This window comes from Mchenga conophoros, linkage group LG19, assembly GCF_057382185.1.
Source record: "Mchenga conophoros isolate Kocher_MC1m ecotype Shallow Benthic linkage group LG19, M_conophoros_male_GT1.1, whole genome shotgun sequence".
Lineage (NCBI taxonomy): Eukaryota > Metazoa > Chordata > Actinopteri > Cichliformes > Cichlidae > Mchenga > Mchenga conophoros.
The window spans coordinates 9,898,396-9,908,747 of NC_140544.1; the positions used below are offsets into that span (position 1 = coordinate 9,898,396).

The 10,352-nt window shown below is 42.6% G+C and overlaps 1 long non-coding RNA gene across 1 annotated transcript; it reads right to left on the minus strand.

The window, feature by feature from the left end:
- Positions 1-7,859: 7,859 nt before the first annotated feature.
- LOC146551744 (uncharacterized) lies at positions 7,860-9,139 on the minus strand. The gene is made up of 3 exons (XR_014890007.1): positions 9,069-9,139; positions 8,838-8,978; positions 7,860-8,772 (listed from the first exon to the last, which is right to left on the minus strand). It is a non-coding gene; the product is annotated as an uncharacterized LOC146551744 (long non-coding RNA).
- Positions 9,140-10,352: the final 1,213 nt, after the last annotated feature.

Genomic DNA, 10,352 nt, shown 5'->3' on the forward strand with positions numbered 1-10,352 from the left:
GGTCCCCTTCTTCTCCACAGTGTGACTCACCGGGATGTCAAAAGTGAGCGGGACCTCGTCCATGTTTGTGATGTGGCTGGGCTGGATGTTTTTGTCGCCGATGTGTTTGCTGCAGTAGGAGCGGAAGATGGCCAGCTTTTCCTTATACCGGTAATCCGCTGGAAGTTGCTGCGCTACCGTAGTCCTGGTCCGGATGGAAAAATGGCACCGTTTCATAAAACGAAAGCACCAAGACGGACCTCCTTGGAAATGTTCAATGTTCATCTTTAAGCTAGTGAAACTGCTTTTAGCCGAATGGTGACCGTCGAAACGCTTCTCCCGCTCGCTCTTTGCTCGATGATCCACCGCTCGAGTCTTTCCTCCAGCTCGGGCCACCTCGCCTTATGTCCGCGGAAACTCAGCTGCGTTTTCTTGACCTGCCGGAGCTTGTTTTCCAGCTTCCTCCATTTGCGAACCATCGATTCGTTAATCTTAAATTCTCTCGCCGCTGCTCGATTTCCATGTTCCTCCGCGTAGCTGATGGCCTTCAGTTTAAACTGTGCTTCGTAAGCGTGTCTCTTTGCCATTTTCAGGGTTGTTAAAACAACGATGTCCTGCATAATGCACATACCTGTTCTTTTATACAGGTATGTGCGATTGTCCCGGTATATACGATCAACGCCCACACTTCACCCTTTAACGTTCTCATGGTGTTCTCTACTACGTCCTCCTTACAACACATAGGGCGCGCCGCACTTTTTGAAGAAAATCTAAGACTTTTAAGTGTGCCTTATGGTCGTGAAAATACGGTAAAACACTCGACTCCAGCTACATGAGGCGCAGCTGGAAACACTTCCCGCAAGTCGAGCTGCCCGAGATTCACAGAATTTACAGAAAATGTTACATTTTTGTGATTTATATCGTTATCGGGACAATAGAATTGTTATATCGGGATATGAGATTTTGGTCATATCGCACAGCCCTAAATAATTATCTGAATCTCACAACCAAAGTTTTTATCTGACGTAAAATGCATAGAAATCATACATATACCAACAAGACTGTACATCACTGTCACAGCAGCGTCTGTTTTCATTCAAAGGCTTTAATACCTGGTGGGCCGGTCTCTAGTCTAAATGCCCGGGCTGATTTTTTTTTGTCCCAGTCCAGCCCTGGACACGACATGCAGTGAATTAATCTAAGATCACATTAACATGTGTGTCTCTGTATTAAAAAACATGCCATATTGGCCCAGTTTATTTTTCTTATCATTGTTGTGAGGAGACCATAAATAGCATTTGCATTTTCTGTTGTACAGTTCATTTGCTGTTATGTATATAAAGTGTCTTTTTTTCGCTGATAGCTGCCAACACCTGCGAACAAATAATTCTATAAAGTTGTTCTATATAGTGTGCAACGGTTAATATAGAGCGTTATGAAATTTATTGCTAATGCAATCATATGGCACACTGACTTCTGAGGAAATTTTAGATGCACTCATCATCAGAAAGGTTGCCGACCCCCGTTTTACCCTTTCCAAAGGACCAGATCTCAAATCTGGTAAATCTGTTTTTGCTACTCTGTCACATCACCAAGTTGATCATAACCCAGACATGTCAGCTCTAGAGTTCATGCTTCTGTTTTTAGATCAGGTGGAGAGGTGAAGACCAGATCAGAGCAGCGTCCACTGTGGGTCAGGAAGTGGAATGAACAAACAGTTTTTTGTCTCAACTTCACAACGAAATTCATTTCCATCAGGTTAGTTCACTGTGACGCTGGTATTTCCCAGTGGAATTATTAAGTAAACTTAAAGTAAAGTTGCGTGAATGTCGACAGTTGTGAGAATTTGGAAAAGCAAACAATAGAAGACATCTTGGTGGAGTTAGGCCTGTGGACAATCTTCACAGATATGTTTTGCTGTTGCATTCAAACTTTGTTATTATTTACTTTAGTAATGTTTAAGTAAAATGTGCTGTCAGTGAAAATTAACAGAAGGTAAAAGTTTCTACTGTTCTTTTAATTTAAGCCATGCTTGGTATTCTGTCTAAAAAGGTCTTTGACAAGGTAATGGCTGTAAAAGGCTCGAGGAAGAGGAGGTGATACTCCTGAAAGAGAGGAGGCAACACTGACCATTTCTCAGGTGAAAATAAATGAGTTTGCAGAAAGTGACTGTGGCGCAGAGATGGTGACTAACACCTGGGACTTAGACTCGAGTCACACTTAAGTCACAAAAACTTCAGACTTGACTTGGACTCGAGCTTTGAGAACCATGAGTACCATATTTGTCTATAAGTTGTCCGTACATTCTGGTTGTGGTAGTTCAGCATCTAGCTGGCATTACAGAAGAGGAGCGAGTATAAAGGTAGTAACGTTTTTTGTTGTTTTTGTGTCAGGTAATTTAAAATGCAGTGTTTCTATCAGTTCGACAAACATCAGCAAAAACACAAACTGTGTGCAGTTTGTCTCACAGTGTGTTGCAGCTAAAGGTCCAGCTGCTTATTTCACAGGGAGAAAAAAAGAAAAAGAGCTAAGTTCACTCAGAGATGGAGAAAGATAAGAAAGAAGGACGGGAGAGGAAGAAGAGAGCTTAGATTTAAAGGGAAGGATGCTCAGTTAAAGCTTACATGCAAGTCATAATGTTTTTAAATCTGTACAAGTGACATTATGTTTTTCTGCTGCTAATCAAACTGAGGCAGACTAACTGTGTTATTTAAAGGCTGTATGAAAATCCTCTGCAGGATAAACAGGTTAGTTTGCTGCACTGTGATGGGTTAAAGTAAAGAACAGTGCGTGACTGCTGCACAGTGGCTCTCGTTTCATGGACACAGTTAGCTTACATCAAGTGTAGCAGAGACTCATATGAATTTTATCTGATGATGGTTGTATAGTGTCTAATATAAAGAGAGCATAAACAGCGTACTGTCAGTGTAGAGGATGAAATCAGCCAGGACAACTCATGAAACATCTGCTCACATCTGGATGAATCCAGGTGTGTACATCCACAGAGAGCAGCAGGTCAGCTGATCACAGCCTGTACACTAAGAAAATCTACTGGAACTTTTAATTATTGTGAGCTTGATTCTTTTCCCCACACTGAGACATTATAACCACTTTTAGTGTTCCCCCACCTCCTGAATCCACTTTAACCCCTGACTGCACATATTTCCTGTTTAGAGGCAAAGTCCCCTCTACAATGGAGGCAACAGGAAATAGAAACATATTTTTACTTTCCTTCTTTTTCTCTGCTCATGTTCAACTGAATGAGTAGAATTATTAGAATGAAAATTTAGACTGAAATAAAGTTTGTATTCCTTTCAAATACAATAATATAGCACATGGTTCAGGCAACTTTGGACACAAACAGCTGGAGCCACAGCTGTGGTTGTGATTTGACATTGTATAAATAATTGTATTGAATTGAATAGAAATGTCCTCCAAAGAGGTGCTTTTTACTTTCAGTACATTTCTGAGCCTGTACTTTTTTACTTTTACTTGAGTAAAAGTTGAATCAGTACTTCGACTTTACTGGAGTATTTTTCAACACTAGTATCTGTACTTCTACTTAAGCACAGAATGTCTGTACTGTTGGCACATCTGAACTTGGCAGAATAAACCTGTTTTCATCTACAAACAATGTCACCAAAACCTGTCACAGCCACCATACTGTCCTTCTACTGCTGCCACCACTGGTGTAAGCTACATTTTCAGAAGAGTAGTTTTAGTTTTAGAAAGGTGAGAAATAAAATGTGCATGTTACTCTACTCTGAACCGTGTTTTCAGCTTTATTTTTATTATGTGGCTATTTTAGGAGACTCGACCTGTTGTTATTGACCTCTGGATTTCTGAAGCATTCAAATAACAAGTCACACGAACATGCTAATGCGACCTTCATCTCTGTACCTGACGAAGGTCACACAGACCGAAATGCTATAATATAAATAAGGACAGTGGAAGGACAGCGAGTGAAAGAAAGCATTGAGTTTCCAGCTAATCTAAGCTTCACGCTAGCTCCATAGTCAGCATAGTAATGACCTGTCCATCGTTTCATTTTGTAAACATCATGCACAGCATTTAGAAAGCTGCTCACTTCTTGATGGACCCACACCTTCCACCATTTTAGTGTTATTACTGGTAAATCACTCTCACTGAGTTTGTTACAATAAAAGTCCTGCTAGTGACATCTTAGAGTAGGTTTACTTTTGGTTTTTCTAACGTTCCTAATACAAAGATCCTTTCTTCTTTTTGCTATATAGATCCCTGGTGTTGGTCATGCCATAACATGTTCCTCCAGAGTGCGTACATGCCAACCCTCCCGATTTTTCCAGGAGAATCCCGAATTTCAGTGCCCCTCCCGAAAATCTCCCGGAGCCACCATTACTCTTGTTACTCTTTCTGGGTCGCAAAATAAACTTTTAACATATTTTCAGGCGAGAATGTAGCTGAGTAAACTTCAAATAACTTAAACATGTTATTGTTTGGCCTTTTTCAGTATTTTATTTGTTCGTGAGGAAATCGGTTTGGCTGAGATTAAAGTTATTAGATTAGATTAAATAAAAACTTTATTAATCCCTCGGGAGGGTGCCTCCGGGATTTTCACACAGCTGACTAAACGTCAAACAGAAAACTGATTAAACAGAAGTGTGAGATGGTCGAGAATCTACGTCAGCGTCTGATTATATTTTAGACAGCAAGGAGCAGACGGCTGAGTTTCACTCCACTGAGAGAGCTCATGACTTAATTCTGAAGGCTAGACCGTCCCATTTCACAGTCGCTCATCTCCCGGCTTTCGGAGGACCTAGACCGCGAAGGCCAGGTCCTCAGGTGGATGCAGCCTCTGAATTTGGACACCCCGGCCTGTTTCCGGCTGGACAATAATAACGGTGACATTTAACTTATTTTATCCGATAAGTAAACACTGTAAAATTCAAATGTCTTGTATGTATATGTATACCCCCCCCCCCCCACCCCCACCCCAACAGCCCTTTTGAATGTCTCCCTACCTCTGAGGTCTCGAGGTTGGCAAGTATGCCAGAGGGACCTCTGTGATTTAGGTGCTGTACTGTTGGGAGTATTCATTAAGCTATGCATTTCATACACAGACAATTGACATTGAAAACTAAAGATAATCCATCCATCCATCCATCTTCATCCGCTTTATCCGAGGCCGGGTCGCGGGGGCAGCAGCCTAAGCAAAGAGGCCCAGACCTCCCTCTCCCCAGCCACCTCCTCCAGCCTATCCGGGGGAATACCAAGGCGTTCCCAGGCCAGCCGAGAGATATAATCTCTCCAGCGTGTCCTGGGTCTACCCCGGGGCCTCCTCCCGGTGGGACATGCCTGGAACACCTCACCCAGGAGGCGCCCAGGGGGCATCCTTGTCAGATGCCCGAACCACCTCAGCTGACTCCTTTCGATGTGGAGCAGCAGCTGCTCTACTCTGAGCCCCTCCCGGATGGCCGAACTTCTCACCCTATCTCACCCTAAAGATAATTTAAGCTAAATATTTGTAATTATAAATAATATAAGGTCTAAAACATAATTAACAACTTTCATTGATGTGTGTGTCTGCTTCACAGCTCAAAGCTTTTGAACACTGCTTGGTCTGATCGACATAGGATTTCAGTATTTGGAGAGGATAAATCAAAATACTTTTAGTGACATTTTGATGAGCTGCCTTAGATATTACAGGCCACTGGAATAAAGTTACTAATGTCCCCCCCCCCCCAAAGAAAACAAAAACAAGATAAAAAAACAAAACAAACACACCCCACCCACTGAACTATAGGTAAATGTTTGATGTTTAAATTCACATTTGCCCATATTACCCCATGTCTGAAGTGACATGTGTATTGGCTGTCTCACACAAACATGTATAGAATCACTTTGTCACTCATGCTTCAACAACAGGTTGGATGTCTGTTCCCCCCCAAAAGCTATCCTTTGAAAATCCAGTCTGTACCGTTTCTTCCTGCACCAAATGTGACGACAGTATTCAGAAAACGCACTTTGAGCTAATTATTTAATCATAGCTCTGGTTTTACTCGGCCTGTCAATTCAATTTAAAAACTGGTCTGTACTTTGAAGTTGCTGCATCTTCATGTGATTTGGACACTGGTATGTTTGTCGACGCCAAAGGGTTAAATCACATTTTTACTGTTTATAAAAAAACAAAAACTCTGATGATGGCAAATGCATTTATTTTCTCTCCTCTAGTATGTATAGTATAACACAGTGAAAATCAGTGGTACTAATATGAAGCATATGTAAAAAAAAAATAAATCTTTAAGGCAGATCTATGCAGCATCCACTCATGATAACTGATGCATGAAGAGTGACCCTTGAAGACATCAGTTATCAAAGACAGACTCTACACAGACTTCCTGGGTCTGTTACAGCATTTACAAAGACGGTGAGATGTGAACACAAATGTCAAGCTGGTGGGAATCACCAGACACCACGATACAATCTCAATATATCACTTTATCCTGCTTGAGCTCAACAGTATGTTTTTGGTGCTGTTATATTACAGTTCAAACAAGTGTGTCCCATCCTTACTGTGTTAAGTTTAAGCCCAGTTTTGTAATTGTACAGCACTGAGAAAAGAAATAAGCCTCCTCGCTGATGACACAAGACTAAACCAATAAACTACTGTCACACTGTGTACTCCTCCTTTGACAGCAGACTCAAAGATTTAGGCATCGAGTCTCAACAGGTCTTCTTGGTGTCCAAGTTTGATCTCCACCTGTACGACTTCTGTCTCTTACATGAGACCTTAAAGAGAGCTTCTGCTGTTTTCTGATTTCCTGGATATTCAGTTTGAGTCTTCCTGACTGTTGCTTTATCTTCAGCATCCTTAATGTCACCAAACAAAGGATCTTCTGAGTTACTGGGTGGAAGATGGAAACCAGTTGAATCCAGATGAGCAAGCTCCACAGGAACGCTGCCAATTCTCATCACATAGACGTTTCCAGTTCAGGAAGGCAGAGCAACAGCAACAGAGAGAAGGCGGACAAAGCAAAACTCCGGTAGGCAATGATGGAGTGCAAGTATTTTCTTAAATTCTGTTTCTTCGTTATTCTGTTTCTTTTCGTTCCGGGACCGTGTCTACGTAATTTCGTTCTACCTCATATAAGCATGTGACGCGAAGGCAATAAAGCTCCTTGAATCCTTGAATAATAACCACTGTTAAGTAGACAAAGAGACGCTGTAGTTGTCACAATTGAGAGTAATTCTTCAGATTAGCAATAGGTGAATCTCAGCTTCCCAATTTCAATTAAAGTCAAAAACACAAAAATCACAGGAGAGGAGCAAAGTTCTCTGCCAGCTGTTTTATTGAACAGTGCAGCTCAGCAAAACAGAAGGAAAAGCAAAGCTCCCCTAGGGTGTTTTCTGTAAGCGCATGCAGGTTGGGACCAACCCCAAAGGACAGACAGCAGGAAAAAAGCCCCGAGGGCTTTCCCAGGCCCCCTTTTAAAGGTACCAGTAGTCCCACCTCCTGCTGCTGAGTAACTTTCCCACACGCCCAAAAACAGCAGGTGCAGGGTCAAGTACGGGCCAGAGTTCGGGCAGGGCTCGGGCTGAGGGCCCGGCGGGAGGAGCAGCTGATTTCAATTCTATTATTCTTATTTGACTTATAGCAAAAATGAGGCCAGCTCCTAAATCGACTCTGAAAACTAAAAACAAGAAATATAACAGTTGACCTGCTTTAATGTGAAGGTAAGAAAAAAGGCAGCAGATGTGCTGAGTGATCCATGAATGGGTGAGGTTATCGAACAGCCTGTAAATAGTGTGCTACATTTAAACCAATAATAGTTTAATCAGGTGACGGTCACAGCTCTGCTGATGTTCTGAGTGACTGCAACAGAAGGGACAGACAGAGCAGCTTTAAGATTGACTTTATTCACATTTTAAACACAATTTAATGTTTAAACATTTTAAACAGAATTTAAATCATCAGTTTGAAAACAAATTATTTTAAGCATGAATAAAGTTTCAATCACTCAGATGTGAGTTCAGCGATGATGTAGGTTTGTTTGATAAATTTTAACTTGTATTGGTGCTGCTGCAACCGCTACTTTTGTCACTGTCACTGTCTAGCTCTTCCTTTTCTTTACATCACTGTCTGTCTGACTGCCTGAGTCTAGTGAATGAGCTCTCTTTGCACTTGGCTTTTCCTGGTTAGTCTCATAGCACTCATCAACAATGTCCTTTGTTTCTGAGAAGCATCTGATGCAGTGAAATGGACCGCTCTCTGGTTTGTAACAACGGAATATATATTGATCACCAATCACCTCTGCAATTGCAGTCAGAGCTTTTTTCAACTCATCTTCAGGAATGGACCTTTGGTTTTTCGGATCTGTTCTAGGTTCAGAGTAAGGTTTCTGAAACACAAGTGCATACTCTTTGCCCCAGCTTGTCATAAAATCAATAAATTCAAGGATATGTTTCTTGCTATCTTTGTCTGCACATCTGTCTGAACATGGAGACAGATATGTGTAGATGAGCAAGAAGTTATCAGTGCGTTCATCCTTCCACTCATCCATAATGTGTTTCAAAACACGGTATTCTGCATGGTTACCATAAGGTTTTGCTGCAACCACTGAGTCACCATAATAAAATTTCGCATTTCCGTTGAAAGACTCTTGCATCTTTGCATCTCTGTTGAAAGACTCTTGCATCTTTGCATCTGTGTCGCGTGAAAGCACCGCTTCAAGGTCCTGATTCAGCTGATTCTCCTGGTTCACCAGGTTCCCTGGGATCTTCACAGCAGCACAAAACTGGTCCCTTTCTGTATACCTGCCAAATAATGCAAACTTTAGAGAAAGCCTTTGATGTGTGACTGATGCTGTTGGTGTCCTCACCTCGTCCTGATGATTTCTACAGTTTTAGTCAGCCACTTCACATTAACATCCCCCAGACTGGTTCCAGCTGACAGCAGCAGGGCCAGCACGGTCCAGGACAGCAGAGACCTTTGCATACCTGACATGATGTAAACTGCACACCTGCACAGGTCACATTGGTGTTATTACAGCTCAGCACAGGCTGACTTCTGCCAAAGTGTCTGCCACACTGCACGACAGAATCAAACTCACCTAAGAGCCGGAGTCGAATCGTCTCACCTGTGGAGTCGACGGGTTGCTGTTTGGTGACTGAAGCTCAGTGTGGCGGCTCGAGGGTTTTATAACGGCTGCACCGACGTGTCTCTGTTATGCAAATTAGATGTAAATGCTTCTTTCATATATATCAGTATTATCTCATCTCTCTTCATGGAAATGGGAAGAGACTCTGCAGCTACGAGTCTTGAGCAGTTCTTTTGAAACAGTTTGCTTGTATGAAAAACTACACTGATGTTATTTGTCTTGGCTCACAGAATTGCTGGTGTGTTGTTCACATTCAATTTTGGATTTGGGAGCTCACTCTCCCACTCATCCCAAGCCTGTTGTAGATCAACAGGGGCTATAGGTTGATCCCACAACTTATTTTTCATCCAAACTGGCTGGAGCAAGATTTTGGCTGTAATGGCAAATATATATAACCTAATGTGTTGTGCTAAGATGCTAGTGCTTTGTAAACATTTCTCATTGTTAGGTTTTGGTAGAAAAATGATCTGTAAACCCCAGTCACCACTTGCAACACTCAGAGTGTTTGTCAATAGCTTATATTGTTAGATTTTGTTGTTCCAGACAGCTTTCCAGCTCTCTCCCCACCACACTACTTCTCCCTGGAACTGCTGGCACTCAAGAAGGAAGAGCGTGATCGCTTGATGAGCTGCAGCTGACGTGCCAGCCTCCACGAGCCTGCTGCACCACCCCTCCTCTGCAGCTGAGACAAATGCTATGTCCCAATGAAGGTGCCGTGTCCTTCGGAGGCAACATTTGAAGGCCAATTATGTCACAGCGAGGCGACAAAGGCCATCCCAATTCAAAGGCTGCTCCAAATGCGGCCGACAAATTCGTCCTTAATTTCCCCAGATTTGAAGGATGGGTCAGGTGTATCCTTCATGGCCCAACCAATCCCAGAATTCATAGCGCAGGTGAATAAAATCAAACAGAAAACTGATCAAACAGATGTGTGAGATGGTCAAGAATTTACTCCAGTGTCCTGTTATATTTTAGATAGAAAGGAGCAGACGGCCGAGTTTATTAAACTAAACCGAGACAGCGGTGACGCAAATCTGAAGGCTAGACCGTCCAATTTCACAGCCTTGCACTTCCAGCCTTCTTGGTCTTCGGAGGACCCGGCCCATGTAGAGCGTGAAGGCCGGGTCCTCAGAAGGATGCAGCTCCTGAATTGGGACACAACCAGCGACTACACCTCGACTACACACCCCCACCGCCTGATTGAAGCCAGGGAGCCGTTACTTTGTTCCACTGCAG